The 12215-nt window shown below is 45.2% G+C and overlaps 1 protein-coding gene across 7 annotated transcripts in view; it reads left to right on the forward strand.

Moving 5' to 3' along the window:
* The window catches only part of DTNB (dystrobrevin beta), a 232458-nt gene that overhangs the window by 87857 nt on the left and 132386 nt on the right, over nt 1–12215 (forward strand). The window lies entirely within an intron of this gene.

The following is a 12215-nucleotide window of genomic DNA, read 5'->3' on the forward strand; positions in this document are numbered from 1 at the left end:
CATCTATGAGCAAACCAGACAGATTCCTGCCCTTGTGGGGCTTAAATTTTAAGGGGTATAAAAGGCCATTACGGCTCACGGGCATTGCTGTTTTCCTGTTTTTGCTGGGCATACATCTAGACCACATTTCTCAGCCTCCCTGTATGTGAGAAGGACCATATAAATAGCACTTATTAGTGGAATGTGATCAGAGTGATATGTGTCTTCCCAGAATAAGACTGTTGATAGCTGAGTGCCTCTTCTGTTCTCTCTGCCAGCTTAGTGGAGAGAATTTCATTAGGACCCAGAGGAGGGTAAAACCACAAATGAAAGGAAATCAGGTCCTTGAATGATGGGTGGAGAAGAGTGTGCTGCCAACCTGCTTGACTTTGGTGGGAGCAAGAGAGAAGCTTTGTGTTAAGCTACTGAGGGTTTAGTTTTTGTTATAGTAGTTGGTACTGGAAGTAGAGTTCTGTTAAAGCAAAACCTTGAAATCTGTGTCATTGGCTTAGCAGCCAAAAGCCCTGATGAGGACACTAATATTGGAGTTTGGAAGGACAGAAACCCATGCAGTGGTGACCAAATGGGTACATTTGTCATCCATGGTAACTTAGAAGGCACCCTTCATGCCACCTGAGCTCCAGGTCAAAGGTTGGAAAGGATTGGAGTGTGTGTGTTGACTGTTTTTGGTTAAATATGACAAGGAAGAGATGAGCTTAGGAAAGAATTAGCAAGTTTTCAAGCAAAAAATGAAAGGGACTAGAGAAAGTTCTGACAGTTGGAGCAGTGACAGGAAAAACAGATTGCTTATAGACCCGGGAGAGAGCAGTAGGTAAGAGTTGAGAAAGGCTTTGAGCAATAAAGGCCTAGAGAACTTTCTCAGTCAAAGAAAGGGGACTTAGTCCCAAGGCGAAGATCAGATTAGGGCACGAGTTCTTGTTCTTGGCAGTTATCAGAATCCCCTTGTTCTCACCTACATAGCTTCCGATTTAATGGGTCAAAGGTACATGAAACCTAGATAAGGCAGTTTTTAAAAGTTCCCCCAAGTGATTCTTTTATGCAGCCAAAGTTGGGAACTGCTGACCTGTTGTTTCATATGGCCTCCAGGTGGCCTCTGTTAGTTCAAAGCAAGAGGAATGGAGGCAAAGACATAAATCAGGCTTGAGAATTAGGTCTAGGAAAGGACTTCGTGTGTGGTTACTGGCACATGGAACTGACTGCAAACAAGTAGATCAAAGGCCTACTAAGTTTTTGAGGGAACTTTATGTTGGCAAAGGAACCATGAGCCTGAGCTTAACAAGCCCTTGACTATTGGAGCTGTTAAACAACTTTTTAAGGACCCAGAGCTTGCTCTGGGAAGAGGTGGGTTGTGAAGGTGATAGAGCCCCCGCCGAGGGCATGCCAGAGCCCACTTTGCCGAGGAGTACATTGGATAAGGAAGAACCTCCTGCTCATGTCCCTTTATCGTGTAGTGGAATGGGGATGCTGGGTGCAGATAATCTGTTCCTAGTTTACATCATAAGTAGCTACACATGATCTTGTTAAAGAGGACCGTGATGTACCTAGAGGCTCTGGACTTGTCTTTAGATGCACTGACTGAACAGGACCTCAGGTTTTCTCTTGGGAGAGGCCTGAGTGTGTTTTATGTGTAGGAAGAGGGAGGAAAAATGTATTTTGTGATTAGAATTACCTACCAATACCCATGTGTTCCTTCTCTTCCTAGACCTGCACGTAGGTGATACAGCCCATCCTCCTTGCCCCCAGGTGGAGCCCTATGACACCAAATACAGAACCGTATTGGCAAGTGACCTGTGTTACTTCTAGGTCAAGGCTGTTTTAAGCAGGTGTCTCCTCTCATCCTCCCTTTACTCTTCTCACTCCCAGTAGACACTGGTCACATGGAAGGATCTCCGAAGAAACTGGTAGAAGCAGAAGTCCTTAGATGAAAGGGGGCTGTAGATGGATCAGAGCCCCTCGGCCGATTTACACTGGACTCACATGAGCAAGAAATCAGAAAGCAGGGGCGCCTGGGTGGCTCAGTGGGTTAAGCCGCTGCCTTCGGCTCAGGTCATGATCTCAGGGTCCTGGGATCGAGTCCCGCGTCGGGCTCTCTGCTCAGCAGGGAGCCTGCTTCCTCCTCTCTCTCTCTCTGCCTGCCTCTATGCCTACTTGTGATCTCTCTCTGTCAAATAAATAAATAAAATCTTTAAAAAAAAAAGAAATCAGAAAGCAGAATCCAGAGTGTGGGTCATGGGGTCATGGAGGCTGTGTTGAGAAAGTGAGATTTGAGCAGCGTTTTCAGTGTCTGCTAGCAGACATCTGGGGAGGAGGAGGAGGCATTTTCAGCATGAGGCCTGAGAACAGGAGTGTGCTTCTGAGTTCAGGGAACAGCAAAGAAGCCTGTGTGCCCAGCGTGGAGTGAACAGGAGGAGGACCACTGGAGAGGAGGTCGGATCGCGCCGAAGGGCCATGCTGGCCGTTGTAAGGATGTTGGCCTTTACTCTAGTGAAATGAGGAGTCTTTACCGGGTCTTGAAGAAGAGACAGTATGGCTTGATTTATCTTTTGAAATGATGGGTCTGGATAACATGTAAAGAGTGAAGTGGGAGCAAAAGATGGAAGCAGAGACACCACTTCAGGAGAGAGGATTGCAGTAGCCAAAACCGGATGCGGTAGCTGGTGGCAGTGCAGGTGGTGACAAGGGTGGGACAAGGATGTCCCTTGCCAGTCGGCCTGACGGGTTGGATGTGGCTTGTGAGGGGACAGGAGCTAAGATTCTGTCCTAAACAACTAGAAGGATAGGATGGTCATCGGCTGAGGAGAGGCAGCTGTGGGTAGAGCATGCGTCCGTGTGAGGGCACAGAGTTCGCTTTGGACATTCAGTTCAGAATTTAAGGTGCTCACTGGATATCCGTACGGAGATGCTGAACGGGGGGGCCGACATCAAGAAGGAAGTCTGAGCTAGAAATGTCAGCTTGAGGGTCTTTGGCAAGTGGTGGCTACTTAAAGCCATGAGACTGGATGGTCCCACCAGGTGAGTAGAGATGGAGGAGAGAAGCAAGAGGAGGAGCGGAATGAGGACTGACGTCCGGCAGCGCAGCCGCGCTAAGAGATCTGGGAGAGGAGGAGGGACCTGCAAGCAGCAACACTGGGGAAGAGCCTCTCCTGGAGGCGCGTGGAGAGTGTTTGGAGGAGGAGGGAGTGGCCATCTGCGCCCAGGGTGTGACAGTCCTGGGAGAAGACTCGGCAGTGGCCCCTCACCTAACTGTGTGGGGTCGTCCTGCAAGAGTGGTGGGGACACAACCTGTCCCAAGTGATCTATTTCTAACACTTTTTCCTAATAGTTGTTCTTCGTGGGATTTTAGGAGACCTGATGGATCCCAGCTTTGCTTTCTCCTACTCATAGTTGCAACTGCTCAGGAGCTGGGCAGACGGCAGTCTGTTCAAGTAGGTGGTTTTAACTGTGAGGAAGTAATGGGTTTGCCAGTGGCCCCTGCATGGAAGACAGCCCAGCCCAAGGCGGGCCTTTCCAGCAGGGAGCAGGACCGGAAGCTCCAGGCTCCAGGGCACAGAGGGAATGTGTGCTTTCTGCGGTGCTTGCAGACACCGGCAAACAAGGTGGGGAGAGGCTGGGCTGGCCTGTTCATGCCTTCCCTCGGACCAGCCAGCCTGGGCAGAAGAATGAGGGGCAGAGAAGGCCCCGGTGGGGTCCTCCAGAGAAGGTCCTCCACATGGAGACCATGACGTGGGCCTTGTAATCAGTACTGATTTGTACATTCTAGTTTGCAAGGGGATATTCCTCATCTTCTCTGGGGTTCCCGGGTCATATTCTAAGTAACCTTGCCACCAGGAGCCCTGTGGTGTACAGTGGTTCAGTTATTGTTGCTACAAAATAAGCCTCCCCAAAACTAGTGACAGAAAACCATTTTCGTAGGCCCACAGGTTTGGTGTTAGGAGCTTGGACAGGGCAGAGGACTGGGTAGTCCCTGCTCCGTGACTTCTGCGGCCTCTGCCGGATTTCTGAAATACGAGGTAGGGTGGGTGGCTTGAATGACTGGAGGCTTCTTCATTCGCGTGTCCGGTGTCTGCCCGGGGATGGCTAGCAGCCTGGGCTCAGCCAGATGGTAGACTGGGCCACCCATGTGGCCTGGGGCCTGAATGCGGCCTGTGCATCCCACAGAGTGGCGGCTGTGTTTTCAGAGAGAGTTTCCCTGGAGGAAGCATCTGGAAAACTATGTTCGGAGAGTGTTAGGGGAAAGCTGCGAGGCCTTTCCTGCCTGAGCTGTGGAAGTTGTGCAGTCACATTCTACCAGACTGTTGGTTACAGCACCGAGGCACTAGGATTGGTCCAGCTGCAGAAGGGGGAGGTTGCTGGGGGTGGCGGAGGCTGTCAAGTCCCATCATGAAGGAGCAGGCATGGTGTGGTGCTGAGTAGGATGGTGCAGTTACGTTTGGGAATAATTCCTGGCATATAGTTAATGCTCAGTAAGTGTTTGTTAAAGAGATGAATGAAAGACCATAGAAATGAGTATATCCAGCCGTGTATCCCGTCTGCCACATGGAGGCGAAAGCCTTATGATTTGAACGAGGCATTCTGCTTAAATGGTTAGTTCACCCAGAGAAACTGTCATGTTTTTCTACTAAGTCATACTTTTTTTTTTTTTAAAGATTTTATTTATTTATTTGACAGAGAGAGATTACAAGTAGACAGAGAGGCAGGCAGAGAGAGAGAGAGAGGGAAGCAGGCTCCCTGCTGAGCAGAGAGCCCGATGCGGGACTCGATCCCAGAACCCTGAGATCATGACCTGAGCCGAAGGCAGCGGCTTAACCCACTGAGCCACCCAGGCGCCCCCTAAGTCATACTTTTTAAAAGAGCATTTTGTTAAAACAAATATGCATAATATTTACTGGGATTTTTTCCTCATATTTATTCCCATATTCAGATTTGAAGGAAGATTCTTTTAAAGTATTTCGGATATAGTGTTGTTGTTTTTAATCACTATTAATGATCTGAACCCTGACCTTCATTTTCCTTAGGGCGTACATGCTTTTCCGACTTATTTTATGCATCTTTCCCTTCCTCCTTCCCTCCCTAGCCTCCTCCTCCTCTCTCTTTCTCTCCCTCATATCTGTTTAATGTAATTTTTAAACTTTCTTTCAATTACTGTGAAAAATACACAACATAAAATTTGCACTTTACCTCTTTTTAGGTGTCCTGTTCACTGGCATTAAGCACATTCATACTGTTGTGTAGCCATTGCCACCGTACACCTGGAACTTTTCCATTTTCTCATTCCATTTTCTCAGACAGAAACTCTTCACCCTTTCTGGCTATGTGAGGAAGGCTAGAAAGAAGCCATTCCCTGCCCGCCCCTCTGCCTTACGTTCAGATCTCCGCTTACCATGGTCTTCACTTTACCAAGAAAAATTTGATCTCCGCTTGGCAGGAAAGCTGTGTGTCTGTTTATACAAAATACACTTGTAACACGGCTGTTATTTATTAGTTGAGTGCTCCGTAGATGCAGTTATGTAATATGGAATATATGGAAATTTCACCTTTCTTCCCAGCAGAGGGCAGGCTCCACCTCTAAACAAAGTCACTTGTTCTTCGGAATCTGTAAACGAGGCAGTATTTGGATTTGTTCAGCAATCTCTGTTAATACTGTTGCTTCTTTTTAAAAAATAAATATTAACAGGCAACACACATATGTGCAGTATGCTTGTTTGGGCATTAGTGATATTAAATAATTTACCTTAAGGACTCAGGGCAAATTTTGTTGTCATAGACCTGGACCGGTTAAGATTGTTGTTGACCTGTCCTTGTCAGAAGCAGTATTTAATTCTCACGTGACTAGCACACCTCTCCTCACATCTCTAGAATTTTGAGAGACTACGTATTCAATGAGAAATAAGTATGCTTCTTGGACGTGCTTCGGCCCAAGGTCCAGATAGTCATGTCATAATTTAACTACTTTGTATATAGTGTAAAACTAGGCAGGAGGATTTTTAAAATTTTTTAACTTTTAAAATTCAAGTGCAATTAACTTACAGCATTATGATAGTTTCAGGTGTGTGACAGAGTGATTCAACAGCTGTACGCCTTACTCAGTGCTCCTCATTACGTGTGCTCTCAGTCTCCTTCACCTCTTTTACCCCTCCCCCACCCGCTCCCCTCAGGTAACCACCAGTTCTCGATAGTTAAGAGTCTGGTTTTTGGTTTGTCTCTTTTTTCCCCTTTGTTCATTTGTTTTGTTTCTTAAATTCCATATATGAATAAAATCATACAGTATTCGTTTTTTTCTGATCGACTCATTTTACTTAGCATAATACTCTCCGGGTCCTTCCACATTGTTGCAAATGGCAAGCTTCATTCTTTTTTATGGTTGAGTAACATTCCGTCATATGTATACTACACCTTCTCTATCCATTCATCTGTTGATGGACTCTTGGGATGCTTCCAAAATTTGACTATTGCAAATAATATTACACAAACATAGAATTAGTGTCTTTTTGAATTAGTGTTTTTGTTTTCTTTGGGTAGATACCCAGTAGTGGAATTACTGGATCATTAGTAATTCTATTTTTAATGTGTTGCGGAACCTCCGTACCATTTTCCACAGTGGCTGCACCAGCTCCTCTCTCACCAACAGTGCCTGAGGGTTCCTTTTTAGGAGGACTGGTTTTTAAAGGCATAAGGCAGTATCTCCATTTGTGGCAAGTTACAGCACAAGGTAAGACAAATACATGGAGGCATTCCACGCAAAATCGGCAAACTGGACTTGTAGCCCATTGGCCCACACTCCTCAGAGAAGCTGCTGAGACTGTGTCCGCTATGGTTCACACCTGTTTTCATTAGTCGTGGTCTCACCATTGCCATCTTGATCTTTTGGTGACTCATCGCACCCCCCCGCCCCCCTGCCGCCCTGTCCTTCCAGTCCTCCACATCTCAAGTGCTTTTACAACTGCTGCTCCTTAGTCAGCAAGCTGCCCTCATTTTTACTGCTTCTCTAAGCATTTCTTTTACAGTCCCCTCCCCCGCCTTAATTGAAATTTGGCTGTCCTTTAGGATCTCCCCTTCTCCTGCACCCTTTCACATGGTAGCTATTCATTCTCCCACATTTCTGTGTTTTTAGGGACCGGGGGATGAAATTTTCGTGAAGGTGGCTATATATTTATCATGTGCAACAGAATTACTTGTGAGTAAAAGGGGCCCTTTTCTTTATGCAGGGAGGGACAGCAGGCATAAACTGGGATTTCCTGGGTAAACTGTTTATGGGCACTGTTTTAGTGTTCTGTTACTGCATAATAAATTATCACAAAGTTAGCAGCTTAAAACAACAGACATTTGTTATTTCCGTTTCTGTGTGTCAGAAGTCCAGGCAGTGGCATGACTGGATTCTCTGCTCTGGGTCTTGCTGGGCTGAACTCAGGGTATCAGCGAGGTTGTAGTTATCATCTGGGTTGTGGGGGGGTCCTCTTGCCAGTTCACTGGTTGGCCGAATTCATTTTCTCGTAGGTATGGTATCGAGGTCCCCGTTTTCCGGCTCGCTTCCAGTCAGGGAGGGCTCTCAGCTCCCAGAGGCCACCTGCAGTTCCTTGCCACGTGGCCCCCAGAGGCAGTTTACAAAATCGACATTTGCTTTCTTCCAGGCCAGTTGGAGCCCGTCTCCCTGACTTCCTCTTCTGTAACTCATCAGGAAAAAATGCTGCTTTTAAAGGGCTCACCTGATGAGACCAAGCCCATCAGGGTAGTCTCCCTTTTGCCATGTAACATAATCAAAGGCGTAATAGTGTTCATCATCTTCCCAGGTCCCAGTTACATTCAAAGGGGAAAGGATTCTCTGAGGATAAAGGTTGCTGAGAGTCAACTTGGAATTCTGCAGGTGTCATTCATCCTGGTCATATTCTTCCCTTTCTGCCTTGCCGCTTCTAGACTACCTTGGATCTCTAGGATCAAACAGCTGCATCAGTGATAAGCAAGATACAGCCTTAAGGCTGGAACCATTTTAGCTCTAACACCACCCCACCCCCCGTCTTCTTTTCTGATTGCAGTTATCTTTTGGGTCATTTCCCTTCACTCCGGGATGGACTGGTACCAAAACTGTGGTCATGTGACTTCAGTATCTATAGAGTCAAACTCTTCAAGACACTGACCATCGAGTTTCTTGACTTCTTGACTCTGACAGTCTTCTCCCGCCTGAGCCTCAGCCATCCACTCCCTCACCGCACCCTGGACCCTCTCACCACCTCTAACCGCTCTACCTCAGAGCCACTAATGTAGACACCCCACGCCGTGTTGCTCCCCCTTGTCATTCCCGCTGACTTGCTCAACTACTCTTGCTCTAAGACCATCCCGGTCTTCCTTCCAACCGCTACTCCACGGACTTGTCGGCGTTCTCAGTCGGCTCTCCTTTCTTTTCTCCTTACTGTTGCAGAAATGGTGCTGCTTTTTTGCACTATAAGCTCCATCGTCCTGTGGCTTTTTTTTTATCCATATCTCAGTCAACTAAATTCATGGATGAATTAATCTGTCTGCTTTCTCTTAACTCTTTCTGGAGAAAGCCATACAAAAGGGCAGACTAGTGTTCCCATAAATTCATGATCGCCAACTTCATATTGACTCTCAGCATTGCAATACTGTTCTCTGATCACCTTGCTTTTCCGTTCTTCGCGATGGTCAATTAAAGTTGTATAGGAATAAAGTTCCCTTTTAAAAAACCATCTACACCCACTCTTGCCTCTCTTTCAAAGGATGTCTCCTTTCTTACTACTCAAAGAAAACAAAAGTCATTGGGCAGGAATTCCCTTAACTTTTTGGTTCTGAGTTCACTCACTCATTTATATTTATTCAACAAATTCTTTTTTTTTAAGATTTTATTTATTTGACAGAAATCACAAGTAGGCAGAGAGGCAGGCAGAGAGAGAGAGAAGAGGAAGCAGGCTCCCTGCTGAGCAGAGAGCCCGATGCGGGGCTCGATCCCAGGACCCTGAGATCGTGACCTGAGCCAAAGGCAGAAACTTAACTCACCCAGCCACCCAGGCCACCCCTATGCAACAAATTCTTATCAGGTACCTGCTGCATAGCAGATGTATGGTGAAAACTATGAAACATCACTGAAAGTAATTAAAGAAAACCTAAGTAAATAGAAAAACCCACACACATTCATAGATTGAAAGACTTAGTATTGTTATAAGGACAATACTCCTTAAATTTATCTACAGATTCAATGCAATTTCCATGGGAATCTCAGCTGCTTTTTTGCTAACCCTATAAGCTGATCCTAAAATTCCTATGGATATGCAAGGGACTCAAAATAGCCAAAACAATCTTGAAAAAGAAAAACACAGATGGAGAACTCACACTTCCTGTCTTTAAAACTTGTATCAGTAATAAAATAGTAATCAAGACATTGTAGTACTTGCATGAGGTTAAATGTATAGATAGATTAATGGGACAGAATTGAGAGTTCAAAAATAAGCCCTTACATTTGTTGTTGATAGATTTTTCAGCAAGGGTGACAGGACTATTCAGGAGCAGAAGAATATTTTTTTCAAAATACGGTGCTAGGGTCTCCTGGGTAGCATCGTTAAGCATCTGCCTTCAACTCAGGTCATGGGATCAAGCCCCACATAGGGCTTTCTGCTCAGTGGAAAGCCTGCTTTTCCCTCTCCCACTCCCCCTGCTTGTGTTCCCTCTCTTGCTGTCTCTCTCTCTGTCAGTTGAATAAATAAAATCTTAAAAAAAAAAAATGGTACTGGGACAATGGATATCTGTATGCAAAAGAATGAAACCAGATTCCTACCTAATACCATACAAAAAAATTAACTCAAAACCTAAATGTAAGAGCTAAAACTACTCTTAGAACAAAACATAGGCATAGATTTTTGTGACCTTGGGGTACACTGTACCTTCCTAGATAATGATACTAAAAGCACAAGCAACAGAAGAATAATAGGTAATTGAACTTCATCGAAATTAAAAAGTTGATGCTTCAGAGAACACCATCAAGACAGTAAAAAGGCAATTCACTGAAAAGGAGGAAATACTTGGAAATCATATATCTGATAAGGGACTTCTATCCAGAATTACAAGGAATTCTTAAAACTCAACAAAAACCACCAAATAACCCAATTTAAACATGAGCAAAGGTAAAGTAGAGTGGTGGTTACCAGGAGCTGGGGGTGGGGGAAAGAGAGAGAGTTGTGTGATCAGTACAGAGTTTCAGATTTGCAAGATGAACAGGTTTGGGAGATCCGTTTCACAACAGGGTGAATGTACTTAACACGACCGAAGTTATGGTTGAGATGGCCAGTTTTCCATCGTGGGGTTTTACAATGAAAAAAAAAAAGTAAGTTAGCTTTAGGGGGAACGTGGGTAAAGGATCTGAATAGACATTTCATCAAAGAAGATACACAAATGACCGATAAGCACATGGACGAGAAGCTCAGTGTCGTCAGTCATTAGGGAATGTCTACTCAGAGCCGTGTGAGATGCCACTTCATCCACACCACAAGGGTTAAAAGAAGAAAAGATTGACAATAACTGGTGGTGATGAGAACGTGAAGAAGGAGGAGCCCCGGTCATACTGGTGATAGGAATGTGAAATTTATCCACTGTGGAAAACCAGTTTAGTAGTTCCTCAAAATGTTTAACATAGTTACGATGTGGTCCGGCACTCCCGGGTGAGAATTGAGAATTCTCCTTTGGGAATTGAAAATACACGTGCACACAAAAACTCGTTTATGATTGTTCATAGCAGCATTATTCAAAATAGCTGAAAAGTGGAAAAACCCAAATATCGGTCAACTGAAGAATGGATGAGCACAATATATGTCAATATAACGGACTATTATTAGACAAGAAAAGGAAATGAAGGACGGCTCCATGCTAAAACATGGACGAACCTTGAAACTGCCAAGTGAAAGAAGTCAGACACAAAATGTCACATACTGTATGACTCCATTTATGTGAAATGTCCAGAATAGGCAAATGCAAAGAGACAGAAAGCAGATTGGTGGTTGCCAAGGGTTGGGGAGAGGGAGGTGGGGGGTGTGACTGCCAATGAGTATTGGATTTCTTTTCGGGGTGAAGAAAATGTTCTGAAATGAGATATTAGTTATGGTTGTACAACTCTTTCAGTATACTAAAAACCACTGAATTGTAATGTTAAAAGGGTAATTTTATGGTATGTAAATTATATCTCAATAAAGCTATTGGTTTGTTTGTTTTTTTTTTAACTTGGTCAGGGAAAGCTTTTTTGAAGAAGTGACATTTAAACTGAGATTGGAATGACTAACTTGAGGTTGGTGGTTATAAATTCAGAGTCTGACCAGTCAGCAGAGTTGGGTATTGACTTCCCCAGTGTGTAGAGGGTGGAGGGGCAGAGTGAATCAAGTCGGGATTTAGATAGTATGACCAAGGGAGAGAGCTGGCAGGGGGTGGTTGGAGAGCGTGCAAGGAAATGATTATAGTAATGGGCCATGGTGTGTAGGGGATTAAAGGAGAAATGAGGCCTTGAGGGAGACGAGGGACCAGGGGAAAGTGGTAGGCTCTGTGAAGAAGAGGACTGGTTGGCATTGAAGTTGTGTTGGAAGCGGGTCCTTGGAGAAGTGAGCTACACGGGCAGCAGTTTGTAGGAGAGTAGGGTGCTTGCGATCGAGATTTTCGGCGATGCACAGTCATTGGCAGTAACATGTTCCAGGATGTGACTGTGAGGCTGGTGGCTGATGTCGAGGAGGGGAAAGGTTGTCGAAGGTGATTTCAAGGGAGAGCAGTGTATGAGTTTCCTATAGCTGCCAGAACAAATTATTACAGACTTGGTGACTTAAAGCAGAAGCTCTGAATACCATAGATTTGAAGTCAAGATGCCCACACTCCCTGTGGAGACTCTAAGGAAGAATCCGTTTGTATTCGAGGTCTCCAGAGAAACAGAATCTGGACATGTATTATGTATATTTATACGTATATATTATATAAGGGGATTTATTATAAGGAATTAGTTCATGCAGCTATGGAGGCTGACAAGTCTCAAGGTGTGCAGGTTGACTCAGCAAGCTGGAGACCCAGGAGAGCTGGAGGTCGCGTGCCAGGGTCGGTCTGACAGCTTTGGAACTTGGAGAACCATTGATGTCTGCGTTCTGGCTGACGGCCTCCAAGCCCAAGAAGAGCACGTTTCCATTCAACTCTGAAGACAGGAAAAAGCCAGCATCCTAGTTCAAAGGCAATCAGGCCAGAGG

Source organism: Neovison vison, chromosome 8 (assembly GCF_020171115.1).
Source record: "Neovison vison isolate M4711 chromosome 8, ASM_NN_V1, whole genome shotgun sequence".
In the NCBI taxonomy this organism is placed as follows: Eukaryota; Metazoa; Chordata; class Mammalia; order Carnivora; family Mustelidae; genus Neogale; species Neogale vison.